This window comes from Montipora foliosa, chromosome 6 (assembly GCF_036669935.1).
Source record: "Montipora foliosa isolate CH-2021 chromosome 6, ASM3666993v2, whole genome shotgun sequence".
Classification (NCBI taxonomy): domain Eukaryota; kingdom Metazoa; phylum Cnidaria; class Anthozoa; order Scleractinia; family Acroporidae; genus Montipora; species Montipora foliosa.
In genome coordinates, this window is record NC_090874.1 from 1,331,106 (window position 1) to 1,345,801 (window position 14,696).

The 14,696-nt window shown below is 47.6% G+C and overlaps 1 protein-coding gene and 1 pseudogene across 2 annotated transcripts in view; one reads left to right on the top strand and one right to left on the bottom strand.

The window, feature by feature from the left end:
- Window positions 1–14,696, top strand: part of LOC138006218 (uncharacterized) — a 100,356-nt gene that overhangs the window by 29,099 nt on the left and 56,561 nt on the right. The gene's annotated exons all lie outside the window — the stretch shown is intronic.
- LOC138004935 (uncharacterized) lies at window positions 12,178–13,325 on the bottom strand (annotated as a pseudogene).

A 14,696-nucleotide genomic window follows, 5' to 3' on the forward strand; every position in this document is an offset into this window, starting at 1 on the left:
AAAGTTCTACCACCGTTCAGAAACTTGCCATTGTGGATGCGATCGTGACACGGTAGGGGTTTTATAATTATATGGGGTCGGATCCAATAACAGACATCGGACAGTTTCAGTTACGCGTGATTTATCCCCAGGATGAGGACCTTGAGGAGGAGATATTGGAAGAGGATAGAGGCGTGGCCCTTTATTATTTAGATCCACCTGTATGGCGTCGTCAGATTATGGTCCGCAACGAGGAGGGACATTTGGTGTACCGGAGTACCAAAGGACATTTGGTTGTACGTACGAGACGTTATCACAGTCTGGGACCTCCCTACTGTTCTTGTTTATTTTAACCGGACGAATTTTGACTTTTTCAGATGGTCGTACCGTCCCATTCAGATCCCTGTCGAATGTGTTGTCCTACCCAAGGCTGGTTGATGATGGAACGTGCGGAGTGTATTCTGATATGGCTTTTTGCGTGCTATCGTATGGGAACCAACATGTTGGAAGCCGAATCATGTTATGTCGGTATTGTCTTGGTCGAATGTTGAATTGTCCAAGGTATCGTTATTGTACGGGCAACTATCGTTCCCCTCGTCGTCGAGAGGGGTTTGTCATTTGTCGTTGGTGTCAATACCCCCTCTACCGAAGGGGTCTTCTTTGTATGCCCCTTTGAACCCCTCACTGTCGCTGTTTCTTCTAGGTCATGGTGGTTACTGGAACGTGGAGAGTGTATGTCGAATGGCAATGTCGTTGTAGTATACACACTTATACGTGTGAGAAGTGGGACTGTTCCTGTCACGCACGTCGCCGTTGTCCAGGACGCATGATTTGTCAGTGTGATGTGGGTTATGGTTTTCCACCGTGTCGTCGCGATTTGGAGGACTGGTGTTATTTATGTCAGGTGTCATTTCTTGTAGGTCCTGGTGGTCACTGGAGAGGATCATCATTGGGTCGAATGGCAATGTCGTTGTAGTTACGTTGAACTTACGTGTGGAAAGTGGGACTGTTCCTGTTCGGTCTCTTACGCACGTCGCCGTCGTCCAGGACGCATGATCTGTGAGTGTAACGTAGGTTATGGTTTCCCACCGTGTTGTCGTGATTTGGGGGACTGGTGTCATTTATGTCAGGGAGTGGTTGTTGCAGGTAATAGTCTGTTTTTCTCTCTATCATATGCAGGTGATTTGTCAATTTGAGAATTCTTTCGAAACCTTACGGCGACGACCTCCGCGCACAACTGAACAGCATCGATGGAGGATGTGTTATTGGATGAGTGTTTTCGAGTGATTAAAAAACGTAAACATTTTTCTTTTAGATGGTGGTACAGGAACATAGGACCTATCAAGGGTATCGACATTGTCCAGGGGATCAATGGTCTTGGATCAAGTGGGAGTGTCTGCAATGTGTGGAGTCCGCCGCCACATGCATCCATTGTTTGAAACGATTGGATTGCAATCCCTTTCATTGCGTATGTTACGGATGCCTGATTTGCTGTGGATGTGACGGGTTGGAAGTCTCCTATGGACGTCGTCGTTGTCATACGGACCGCCGTCGGTCTCTTTTTTATGAGGTTCCCTTTTTTTGATTTTTCAGGAAGGACGTTGTACCTCTTATGGGTGTGGATGTTGTTCCTCCTATTGCTTCTGTCTTAGTGCCACAGGTCTCTATTGGGATGCCTTACTAATTCATACGTTTCGTTGCCTTTATCGTTAGATGTGGTGTCGTCTAAACAGATGTACCCATTTTTCATCCCAGCGGGGTTGGAAGGTGAAAGAGCTGGAATTTGTGGTGGAATTATGGAGGGCGGTCGGTTGCCATGGCCGCATTTGTCGCCATTGATAAGCGGTTCTCCTGTGAACGTCGTCCGTCTCGTCTCTTCTTCATGAGAGGTCTAATACGTTCCGTTCCCTTTATTATTAGCTGTGGTGCGCTCTCTCCTTTTTTTCGGGCAGTTTTTACGGACAATGACGGGCAAGGAGATACATATTCGTATGGAGATACTAAGACTCGTCAATAGAGGTGTGATGCCTAGATACCGTCGCTGATAGTCGATTCTCCTACCTATTTCTGTTTTTTCATAGACTTGGTGCAGTCTACCTAAGTATGGATCGGCTTATTCGTCTAGGCGACCCCATTCCTTTGAACAAGAGACTGTTTATCTCCAAGTCTGGACATCTATTCAAAAGATGGTTTGTCTTTTTTAGACCATGATAGTGTACGCTTATGGGGAAGGATTCATGCTTTGGGATGCACCTTGTTGTTCCTTTGGACCCGTGACATGCATACGTTGTCTTCACCGATTTGATGGACATACCCCACCGTGGGAACATGAACGACAGTGTCTGGGAACGTTTGGGTGTCGCAGGGTATTGCGTGTGACCGCGAGATCCCGTACCTTCTCGTACAGGGGATGTTATGAAACACACTCCTTATGGGAGCTTACACGATAATTTTTTCCTTGTCAGATCATGGTCAGTGCCGATCGATGTTTTTGTACGTGGAGTGGTCGCTTTCATGTGCACGAGAGACGACCCTATACGCCGGAAGTTCGCTGCATGTTGATGGAGGAACGATTGACTGGACTTTCTTTTTTCATGGATTGACTGGAGTCATTTTGCTCATTTTCTAGTGTATTGTTATCAAGACGCCTGATTACCATGACTACTGTGCCGGATGTCATAGAGAAAGTTCTACCACCGTTCAGAAACTTGCCATTGTGGATGCGATCGTGACACGGTAGGGGTTTTATAATTATATGGGGTCGGATCCAATAACAGACATCGGACAGTTTCAGTTACGCGTGATTTATCCCCAGGATGAGGACCTTGAGGAGGAGATATTGGAAGAGGATAGAGGCGTGGCCCTTTATTATTTAGATCCACCTGTATGGCGTCGTCAGATTATGGTCCGCAACGAGGAGGGACATTTGGTGTACCGGAGTACCAAAGGACATTTGGTTGTACGTACGAGACGTTATCACAGTCTGGGACCTCCCTACTGTTCTTGTTTATTTTAACCGGACGAATTTTGACTTTTTCAGATGGTCGTACCGTCCCATTCAGATCCCTGTCGAATGTGTTGTCCTACCCAAGGCTGGTTGATGATGGAACGTGCGGAGTGTATTCTGATATGGCTTTTTGCGTGCTATCGTATGAGAAGAGGGACTGATGGACATTTTCATTTTGTTGCAGATCCAATTACGTCGCTCACGTCGTCATTTGAGAGCTGTGATGATGTGGGGTAAACTGTTTTGTTTTGCGACAGCGCATGCCCTCCACGAAGCATGGCGTTATCGGAGACAACCCATATGGCACCCGGAAAAACAAATTAAAAAGAACCAGAGAACGGGACAGTTTCGTTTTGTACCTTTTATTGACATTTACGGTCCTTGGTGTCATCGGACAAGAATATTCCATCGTAAATTTCGTTAAGAAGAATTAAAGTTTGAGTTTACGTTTCATTTGCATGATTTTTTTGACCACTTTCTCCGTCTTCTTCTTTTTGCCTGGGAGGTTACTGATAGCCCAAATCATTTTGTCGTCGGCTTTCCACTTGTCCTGTAAGTTTCTGGCCTTGGCATAATCCATGTCGTGGGTCTTGGCAATCTTGTCCAACCGATTGATGCCAGGATCACCCCGTTTGAGTCGTTTGGCGAGTTTGGTGCCAGGACCCATGTACTGATAGCCAGGCTAATGAAACTCGATCCCCGTCTTGGCCAAAGCATTCTGCAAGTCGAACTTGCCACCTCGTTGACGGGTACGTCGTCGTTGGCGTCTCTTAGTAGTCCTCGCCATCCAGTTGTCGTTTGAGTTTCTTATCGAAATCCAACCAACTGGGCAGGCGTCGTAATTTATCTGTTTCGGTAGGACGGCGGCGACCTGCTTTCTTCCGAATCTTCCTCTTGACCGATTGAGCGGTCGTGTCCGCATAGTCGGCCACACTGTCCCCCATCATCCTGGGGTCCCCTTGAAACGGAAGGTGTCGCCAGTCGACGGACGGAGCCGGTGTCTTGGGGGGCGACTTCTTCTTCTTTTTCTTTTTGGGTGGGGCTGCTTTAGGTTGAGTCATGAATCGAAGTCGTTTTTTAGTTTTAGGGGGTGCCGAGGGTGTGGTTGGGGTCTCGGGCGTTTTCTTCTTCTTCTTTTGGACCAGCTGTGTCAACATGGAGTGTAAGGGTCCTTGCGCATAGGCATCGGCTTTGGCATCGCGTTCGTCGTCGGCATCCGGTCCAAAACCAAGGGGTTGTCGGACGGCTTTGGTCCACAGTTTCTTTTCATTGGCTAAAGGGGTGGCCAAGGCTTTCTTCACACCTGGAGGAATCTGGTTCGACATGAGAATGGCTTCTTGTTTGGCGGCGATACGGGTGGCTTTGGCCAAGGGAATGTTTTCGGTCAGACGTTCCTTGTACACGTCTTCAAGTTGACGTAGTCGTTGGGGATCGATCAAGACTTTGTTTTCAAATCCTGGAATGGTCTCCACCTCTCTCATCGTGAGGTACTAAGACCTTCTCGTCTCTCCCTGGTTTTATAGTAGAGGTCCTGTTTCTCGTTTCGTTCGCGTTCCAGATGCCGATTCAATTCGCAGACTTGTTCTTGCAAGACCCCCATCTTTTGTTCGGCGAGATCCACACTCTAATTGCGTTCTTGCAATTGATCGGTCAATTGACGGACAATGTCGCATTGTTCTCGGACTCTATGTCGAAGCCCCCGTATCTGATCCTGTAGGGCACAAAACGAATGAGGCCCGTACGTCCACTTGTTATCACACCAACCATCGTCCATCTTTTTGCAAATGATCCTTGGATCGAAATGTCCTCCGGCTTTTATGCTTTATCGCTTCCTTGGTCTTAGTATGTCACAAGCCGTGTTTAAACCGTGTCGTTTGCTTCGTCATATCACGTCACAAGCGGCGTTCAGACCATCCCAAAGAGCTCCCCCTGTCTGATTCATCATCAATTGACGTCTCTTTTTAATAGAATGTTTTCAACGAGACATGTCCCCCAAGACCTTTTCGTAAGGTCGAAGTCGTCCCACCGTCTTGGACGATACAGGAATGGTCCCTCGGATCGTGTTCATGACTAATTCACTCACGGCATTGATTTGATCGGCATTGGCAGCCTGAAGTCGTGCCCGACGCGTTGATGATCGGCTTCTTTCAAGACACTCCGTAGAAATGGCCATTGTCGTTCAATCCTCCACGACATGTTGGTATGTTCCGGGCTATAGATCCGGGCGTTCTTTTTATACTCTGAGTACACCTGGTCGTCTTCGTCGTCGGTGGCAGTGTCCTTTTCGCCGGGGTTTAGAAGCTGGGATCATCACCAGGTTACCGCCCCGTTGTGCCCACACGGGTAAACCACGACCGCGTTGACGTCTCACGCCCCACCAAATGCTACCACCACGTTGACGTGCCATCGTAGACACATGGGATCGATTGGACTATCCTTTTATAGTCATCGTCGGCGTGTGAGTTTACGTTTGAGTTTCTTGAGGAAGATTTGACCTTTGTAGCAGGGTGGCTTATAGGGAGGAATGTGTGTGTACACGATAGCCGAATCGTCTCCACGGCGTGCATCTTCGGCTCGTATTCGAGCCACCATGTCATCGTACTGTTTACGGTGACGTGCTCGAATCCTAGCATTGTTACGTGTCACGGCGGCCACGCCTTCGAGTAGGGCGCCTACGCCTGCAGCCACCAAAGGGAGCACACCGCCACGCTGACGTTGTCGTCGGACGGGTGGTTTTCTTCTTCTTTGTTTCATAGTCCCCTCAAAGGATGTGGATCCCCACGCATCATTCGATCCATCACCATTTTTCGTGCCCAAGGTTTTCATTGGAGAATCCGTTTCATCATTCCATAATTATATTTAGGCACTTCATAGTGACCGGTGACTCCTTTGGCGCCCATCCTTTTATACTTTTTATCTTTTCCCAATTGGTATCCAGCGGCCACGGCTTTGCCTAGGACGGCCAGGAGACCGCGTCCACGTTGTCGTCGTCGTTGTCGATGGCAGCGGACGGCGCCTTCGGTGGCTTTCAGTCCTTTTTTAACAGCGTAACCACCTGCAGCTCCTGCACCTCCTAAGGCAGCTGCTTTTCCTACAGCCAACAGACCAGGAATGACTAAAGGAAAGACACCTCCGTCTTGTCGGCGTCGGATGAGTTTGGGCATTATGGAAATGAGGTTCCAGGTGGGCGTGGTGACCCTTTTTATGGATTACTGAGTCGGGAGGAGGTACATCGGACCGTGGGCGTGCCACCGTCTTCGTCTCCTCCTCCTCCTCCTCCTCCGCCACCACCAGGAGAACCTCCTCCTCCTCCGCCGCCACCGCTACCTCGACGGCGGGAACCTGCAGGAGATGTTGGGAGAGGGCGTCGACGTGGGCGTTTCCCTCCGGTGGTGGGACGAGGACGACGGGTGGCCGCTGCAGCAGAAGGACCACTGGCAGCGAAGTCTTGTAAATCTTGGTCAGAGATATGATAATCTTTCTGAATCTGCATTCTTTGAGCGACAGGGATACTCCCGTCCAAAAGAGAACGCATCATGAGTTCTTGTTGGGAGAGAAGCGTATCGGTCTGTAATCCTCCAGTATCAAGTCCCAGTTCGGTCAACAGGACATCAGTCCGACCTCCCATTCCCCTTCGAAACGGACTTCCTGAGGGAGACGCGCCTTGAACGCATTGGTCGTGTTCCCCGGAAACTCCTTCGACGGATTGCTGAGAACAACGATACGTTTCATGATGATGAATCGTCTCCCAACAAAGTGTCCCTCGCTTTTTTATACGTATTGATCCGGTCATCTACGGAACTGAAAGGTGACGATGGTCCTCGTACCTTCTCCCAAGATAGCCAGACGTCCATCACTCTCGGCCACACTGACTTCAATGACATCCAAATAACGACGTCGCAGGAGCATCCATTGAATGTGGGTCGGTTCGAAATAGACGTCACCTCCTCCACTTCGGTTGTAGTGGACTTCACGCACCAGGGGATGTTCGGCATCTCCCATGATGTTGCTGCTCACCACGTCCGAATAGATCAGTAACGTTCCTGAGGCATGGATCACGGCCGTCTGAAACGCTTTGGACAAGTTTGTAAAGCGCCATTCCAATGCGAAACTCAAACCAATGAACCCGAGTCTACGGTCAATTCGGTCGTGGCTGCCCTATCCGATCTCTTATTCGTCTTGTCGTAGAGATTGAACCGGAGATTAGGTCCCAACTTGTATGTTCCACTAGTCGACTTGGTGAGCCATCCCACCACATTATTACCAGGAGCACTTCCCAGTACCCCAATGTCTTTTCTCTCCAAGACAGCCACCTCTCCTTCCCATCGAAAGGTGGGTCGACGCGGATCTTCCACGCGGCCATTGGATATCCCTTGCAGGGCATTGGTGATCTGCCAATCGATCTCATCAAACAGGGCTTTCATGAATCCCACCCCATCCACGATCGCTGATTCGTTCTTCACGAGAACCTCACGTGTCACATGCTCTGTACGAGTCGTACGGCTATCAGCCGATACATCCAACAGTTGATACTTGACCGTTGCTATGTTGGTCGTGTCTTTGGCGAACAAGGTGTTGAAGTCGAGACCGCGATCGGGCATGGAAATGGACGTCAATCCGACCTCCCAGCCACCTTCAAACTGGATTTCCTGAGGGAGTCGCGACTTGAACGCATTGGTCGCATTATCCGGAAACTCTTTTGAAGGATCGCTGAGAACGACGATACGGTTCATGACGACGACGAAAATGAAGACAGAGAGTACTTGTTTTATCCTTAGGAAAGGCCACGGGACGACCGTCGACTTCCTTGATATGTACGTGGATCGTCTCGATCTGGGATCCTCGCAGAAGATGGTAGTGGACTTGTTGTGGTTCCCACCAGGCACCTCCACTTTTATAGGGGACGGTGCGCAGCAGTTCGTCGTACGACTCTTCCAACCATTGACTTTCCGTCAGGTTGACGTAGACGAAAAGGGGACGTTCGATCTGTTGCGTCGCCAATGGGGTGTCCTTCAAATTGGCAAAGGCTTCGTTCAGACGTACAAAACGCCAATTAAAGGCTTTGGCCATCACCATGAAATGTGCATTCTGATAGAAAACCGTCCATCCCTGACCTTCAGTCGTCAAGGCTATTGGTCCGGTTTCAACGGTAAAACCATTAGGGTACCCCTGAAAGACGGATCCATCACAAAAGTCTTCTGCGGTGTAATCCGGTACTGGGGCGTGTTTATCAATAGCTTCCATGAGTAGATCGGGTCCTTTCTTGTAGTGACCTGGCTGAAAAGGTCCATAGGTCGTCGTCCTGGTCAACCATCCCATATGGAAAGCCAGTTCGCTGACCCATCCAAAATACTTCCACATGACCCTGCTCTTAAACACCTGCGTATTATCTAGAAGCAAATCGTCTCCCTTCCTTACAAATGTTGCCATGGTATTATATCTCGTCGTCTTTTGGGGGGTCTGACTCGTATCGACAATCTCAAAGTAAAGATGCTCCCCGGTTTGTGGACTGTCCTCGATGTTCTGTTGCATTTGATGGATGATCTTCTTGACAAATTCCACACCCGTCTTGGAAGGGGTGATCTCCGATAAGAGGATCACCCCTCGTTGATTCCGTGCGATACGGAGCTCTCCACTGGAATTCCTTGTCGTGGTGGTATAGTAAAAAGTACACAAGTATCCTTCCTTATGCCATGTTTCTGGATGGCCCACGCCATGGTACGCCTCGTGAACCAGGATCATCTCGGGGTATGCAGGCGGTGGTGGCGGAATGTCAGGTAGAGAGACGCCACTCAACCCCACTTCCCAACGATCGGTGTCTTTCTGCCAGGCACGATCGTTAGGCAGACGGACCTTAAACTCGGAAGGACCATTTTTGGATTTTTAAACATGACTCAACAACGTCACATAACGAGACATGATAACCTCTTTATTTCTCTCTTTCCTCTTGGTTTTTATACGTGTCGTAACGCAGAACGAGGCACCCAACTATCGTATTTCTTCGGCCAACCTAACCAACGCACTTTAACGAGTCCACCGCGTCGTTGCAGGATCTTTTGCACGCGGAACAAGGCTTCGTTTGGCACGGTCACTTTCTGAACGTCTTCTTCGTAGAAACTGCCTTCGAGAAGCGTTCCATCCCATTCTTTCAGTTTATATGTGACGACGGGTCCGGGCACCACGCGTTGTCCGAAAACACTTCTTCGGTCCAACCAGGCAGATAACCTTTCTTGAACGGGCAATGTTTCTTGCTGAGTCGGACACGATCGCCCACTTTGAGTTTCGGACGAGGACGCTGCTTCAAGCGTTTGCCGTACAACATGGACCACACCACTCCTTCGTTCTTATCCGTCACGTCGCGTGGCGCCATTCCGATACTCCGATGCCGACTCCCATTGTAGCCATCGAGGAGTTGGGGCAACACGTTCACATACACTCCGTGAAATAACGATACATGCGTTGCTTTAACGTACGATTGAAACGTTCGACGATAGAGGCTTTGGCATCCCTGTGCGTTGAAAAATGGTGAATGCCTTCTTTTCTCAACATTTTTTTGAACGGAGCATTGTAAAATTCTGGCCTCTGTCACGGCCACGCCGGTCTTGTTCTTGACGGGGACGGCCCAGGCATACTTGGACAACACGTCAATGACGGTCAAGAGATATCGGTTTCCTCCATTCCATTTCTTGAGAGGTTGCATCTCCACCAGATCGGCTTGCCATTGATCGTCTTTGTGGAACACCAAAACGGGGGACGTCTGGAAACGTCGACGGACCGGACGATAAATAATAATAATAATAATAATAATGATTTATATAGCGCCAAATCCGTAAAGTCCAAGGCGCTGTTTACAATAAAAAATATATAAAAGCAATAAAATAGACAAAATTACATACATCTCAGTGGGAAACAAAATTGATAAAAACTATAATTTAAACAAATAAGTTTTAAGATTTTTCTTAAATAGTAATGTCTCTCAAGTTCTGAGGAAGACTGTTCCATAGTCTTGGGCCTATCACACTAAAAGCCCTCTCGCCATAACGCTTGGTATTAACACGCGGATGCGGATGCGGTCTCAGCGACTCTTGTCTTACGACACACGTTACATCAATCATGAACACACTCAAAGAATGTTGGCCATTCAGACACCTAGGACCCCATTACGTCCTGCTTGGAAGACCTTTCCGTAAAAGGAAGGTGAGGAAAACGATGTACCCACCAACGAATAAAACGTTCACTACGATGAGCTCGTTCCATCAACAGTTCAACAGTGTCCCTAACAACAAAAACAAAATGTCAGCGTCCCAATAGTTGCTCCAACGTAGACAGATCATCGTCTGAAATATCTGTAAACTCAAACCTGTCATCCTCTTCAGACTCATCCCCACTGTCATCGGAACGCGTGTCTAAATTCCAAATCGTCCGGATCACCGCATCAAAGACCTGGTTGACAATACCCTCCTGTCGTTCGGCGGGATAACTCTGCTGCTCATTCCCCTTCAGGTAGACGTCCCAACAGTGCGGGCACGTCCAATGGCTTCTGGCCAACCACCATGTCAGCAAACAGCCCACGTGCATGGTTTGGTGGCAACACACCATGTCGACCAAGAGATCCGGTTTGATCACACATCCATTGACGCCTTGAGGTAGTTTCTTGTTCACCTTTTCCAGGAACTCTCTAATCTTATTATCACACTTCAGTTCAAAGGTGTCTTCTCCGCAGATGACACACGGGAACTCCGATGTGTCCTCCACATCAAGGAATTGGGCTGTGAGTTTCACCTTCTCCATCTAGCGTTCCATAGCTTTCATTTCCACGTCTTCGTTTTCTTTCTCTTTTTCCTTTGGTTCACTCTGTCGAGTCGATATGGTGAATAAAGGGCCAGTAAAGCTCGGACCCCGACCGACCATGACGTTCATAACTCGAATGCTTCGTTCTTCTCTTTGAGCTCGTCGCATATCGCTAAACAATCTGGCAACAGGTAAACAACTACCCATGAAAGAACAAGAATGGCAATCCTTTCAATGCATCGACTCTTATAGGTCTCTCTGAACCTCGTTTTCAAGAAGAGACCTTTCCTGAGGGGGTACCCCCCCATCCCCCCTCTCCTAAGTCACATGGCCTATCAGGGACTCCTATAAGAGCGCATGTCTATGAACGTCCATCCTCATATCCTCATTCTGTTCTTGACGATTTCAAATGCTTCGCGAATATGCCACCCGTCACGCGCTCGCAAGCCAGAAGGGCCAGAGAGAGACTGTCGCGTCTGTACAGAGTGTACCAAGAGAACAAGGACCAGATCCTCATAAAAGCACGGTGACTCCAACAACAAAAAGAGTGGGCGGAGAGGCGAGAACAGCTCCAGAAACAATACCACGAGGAAAACAAATGTGTGATTTGTTTCAGAGTACCACTTGACGGAACCCCACAACTGGAACACTTAGCATTCACTGCCATCTGTCGCCATCTGGGGAGCCTCAAGAACCTCAAGTACCGATCCATCCCGATAAGAATGTTTTGCTGCAAGCAGCATATCCATGATCGGTGCCTTTACACCTTCTTGGTCACTCAGTATGGCTACACCCATGCGCACCAGCGGAAGGAACGGCGGTGTCCGCTCTGCCGGAGCAGTCTGATCCTCGTGGCCATCAAGTACTTCCCCGAGAGTGTCAACCCACCTTTGCCAACCACTCGGGACCACGCCAGGAGAAACTTGTTCGGCAGTTAAGAACATTGCCTGAACCCACTCTGCCTGAACCGTTCATGGACCCCATCACTCTCATGCTGTGTTATCCAAAAGAGGGCTCGCCTTTGATTGTAGGATCGTTATTGTTATGTGTCTTTTACTTGTTTGGGTAGTGGGTTCTGGATCCCACTATCATGTTTGTTTGTTTTTCAGGGACGAGGTCAGGCACCAGGCCTCCTCACACGTTCCCCCTTGTAAAATAAGTTGTTATTATTGTTAATCAAACCGTTCATGATTCGAGAAACCAAGAATGACGGTGGTCTCCTAAGTGTTCCCCCCGGTTTTTCACATTCTTTACATACTTTTAACAAAGGACCCCCGACGTTGGACTTTGACCCCACCGTCTAAACCAATCCTGTTCACGTGTGCATGTGATAATGGCGGACCCAAAAATTTCCACCAATCAGAAGCCGATGCATCTCATTAAAATTTCGTCTCCACCAATCAGAACGTTCCATTCAAAACTGGCTTATATTCCCATATAGTACTACTCTTAGTAGTTGTTTTCTTTAGGCGAGCGAGCTGTGGGTCATTGAATACCTTCCGGTATATGTCAACAGGCAGAATATTTACAGTTGCACCACAGTCAAGTTGGAACTTGAGACGTTGGTCTCTTAAATGCATTATTGCGAAGATCTTCCTTTCGTAATTCTTATCGCTTACAGCGCCAACTGATTCGACGAACAGGAAATATTTGGCATCGTTATCATCCGAGAGATCTTCGATGCCATGTACCGGCTTCTGTTTTCGATGTTGCTTGTCGCCTTTACATGCCGCAGAACCGGAAAAGTGATTTAATTGACCGCATTCTTTGCATGTTTTCTGCCATTCGGGGCACGATTCCTTTTTCCTTAAGTGGGTTTTGCAGCAGAATTTGCATTTGATCATTGTAGGTTGAGCTAGAGTAAAGCGCTTCCCCTTCTCTGGGCTTTGGCCTTTGCTGTAACTAACGGCTTTACACTGCGGTGGCGATGGGTTATCGCATTTACGTCTTCGCTCTGGCTAATTTCCTTTAACTGTTTAGCTGTAGTTTCATTAGCGTGGCAAATGTTGATGCACTTATCTAGGGTTAGTTTGCCTTCAGCAAGCAGTTTCTTACGAATGCTATTGTCCCGAATGCCAATGACTATCCTATCGGGTATCAGGTTGTCCCTTAGTTCGCCGAAGTTGCACGTTTTGGCAAGGGACCGCAAGATAGTCAAGTACACATCAAATGACTCACCAGATTCCTGTTCGCGTTTGTTAAACAAATACCTCTCATATGTTTCGTTGGTTTCACCAATAAAGTATTTCTCTAGGAGGTCTAAGACTTTTGCGATGTTGGTCTTTTCTTCGTCATTGTCGAACGGGAGACCGTCGTAAATATCCAACACGTCTGGACCGATGCAGGTTAGGAGGGTAGCTGTCCTGAGTTCGTTACTTTGGGTCCGAAGTCTTGACACTACCTCATAATTATTCCATATGTGCTTGAACTTCTTCCAATTCCCAGCTAGATTTCCTGTGAGGTCCATCTTTGGGGGAAGAGGTATCGGCACGGAGTGAACAACTTGTGGCATTTGACTAGTGCTGGACCCTTCGCCGTCTTTTTCCATGATTTTATACTAGAGTCTATTGGATTCGACAAATTCTGACACCATGTAACGTTTCTACGTCTTAGGGAAGACAACACGTTTTCTAAGATTGTAAATCACTTTACTTAAGATGAGAAAAAGACTGCCTGACTCACACAAGATATCCTGCTGAGTCGGGTAAAACAAGGACGTGTTGAATTACAACAAGCGTGACGGGATTAGAATAATGTCACTCACTGCACCTCGCTTTGTCGATTTGGCGGTTTCTGGGGGTCCCATTGCAAGGCATTCCTCAGTCATGTGTAGTCGTTTGCTAGCTTTTGTGACCTTGCGGTTCATTTCTTTTGCTCGTTGTTGCTGAACAACAGAAGAACAAGAGATTTTAAGAACCAAACAAAGGCTCTGTATGGGCGTTTTACATTTTGGGCACATTTCTTTCCATTTTGGCCCCGATAACGATGTCAAATGACCAAATTTGAGGTTATGTGGACGACGTCAGCGCTGGTCGAGAAATTTGCTCTGCTATCATCCACATCCGATCACGAATACCAAATTAATTCCTAAATTAACAATCGCCGATGCTTAGAATAACGGGACGATTTCTCGTACTTTTCGTCGTTCTTGTTGAACCTCTTATGATAATAGGTAGGCACCAAAACAGCAAAGGCAACGATCACCCATTTCAAAGGCGCACAAAGCCCGGTTTGAAGCTCGTGGAACTGTACCGAGTCAATGATCGACCGGCAACAGCTGGAAAATTGCAGGCTGGTGACATGCGCAAGAAAAAGGGAAAACGTCACGCGATGAGAAGTTGCGAACTCGGGAAAGAAACAAATGGTCCCTTTGTTTACATCCATTCTGCCCTCCTGTAAACTTAACGTCAAGTTCTTCCTTTGCTTCTGGGTGCTTAGTGATGGCTTGTTTGTATGCTTGAAATTTCTCTGTAAAGAGTTTAATAATGGGAAGAAACATAACATTTAAATGGAGAGAGAAGAGAGGTAACTAACCTATCCTAGCTCCAGGGGTCTTTTCACAAAGTGATGAAATCCACGGTAGGGTTAGGCTGAGGGTTATTTCTGGTCCAGCAAAGCTTAATATTCTCGATTTGGATCTTTCTGAGGTTTGTTTTATCAAATTAACAACGTTAATGTGAAAATAATAAACGAGACCTCGTTGTTATAAATTATTGAAACAATTTCGTTTGACTATAAGAAAAATGCGTTCTTACTCTCTTAAATTAGGTGTGTTACTGCAACACACCTTTCCTTTCTTGTCCTCAAAACAACACACACAAAGGTGTGTTAAAATGCACACCTTACCAGACACCCAAAACTATATTTCTACATTTACACAATTATTTGGACAAAACAACAGCAGTCGTCCACTTTTAAA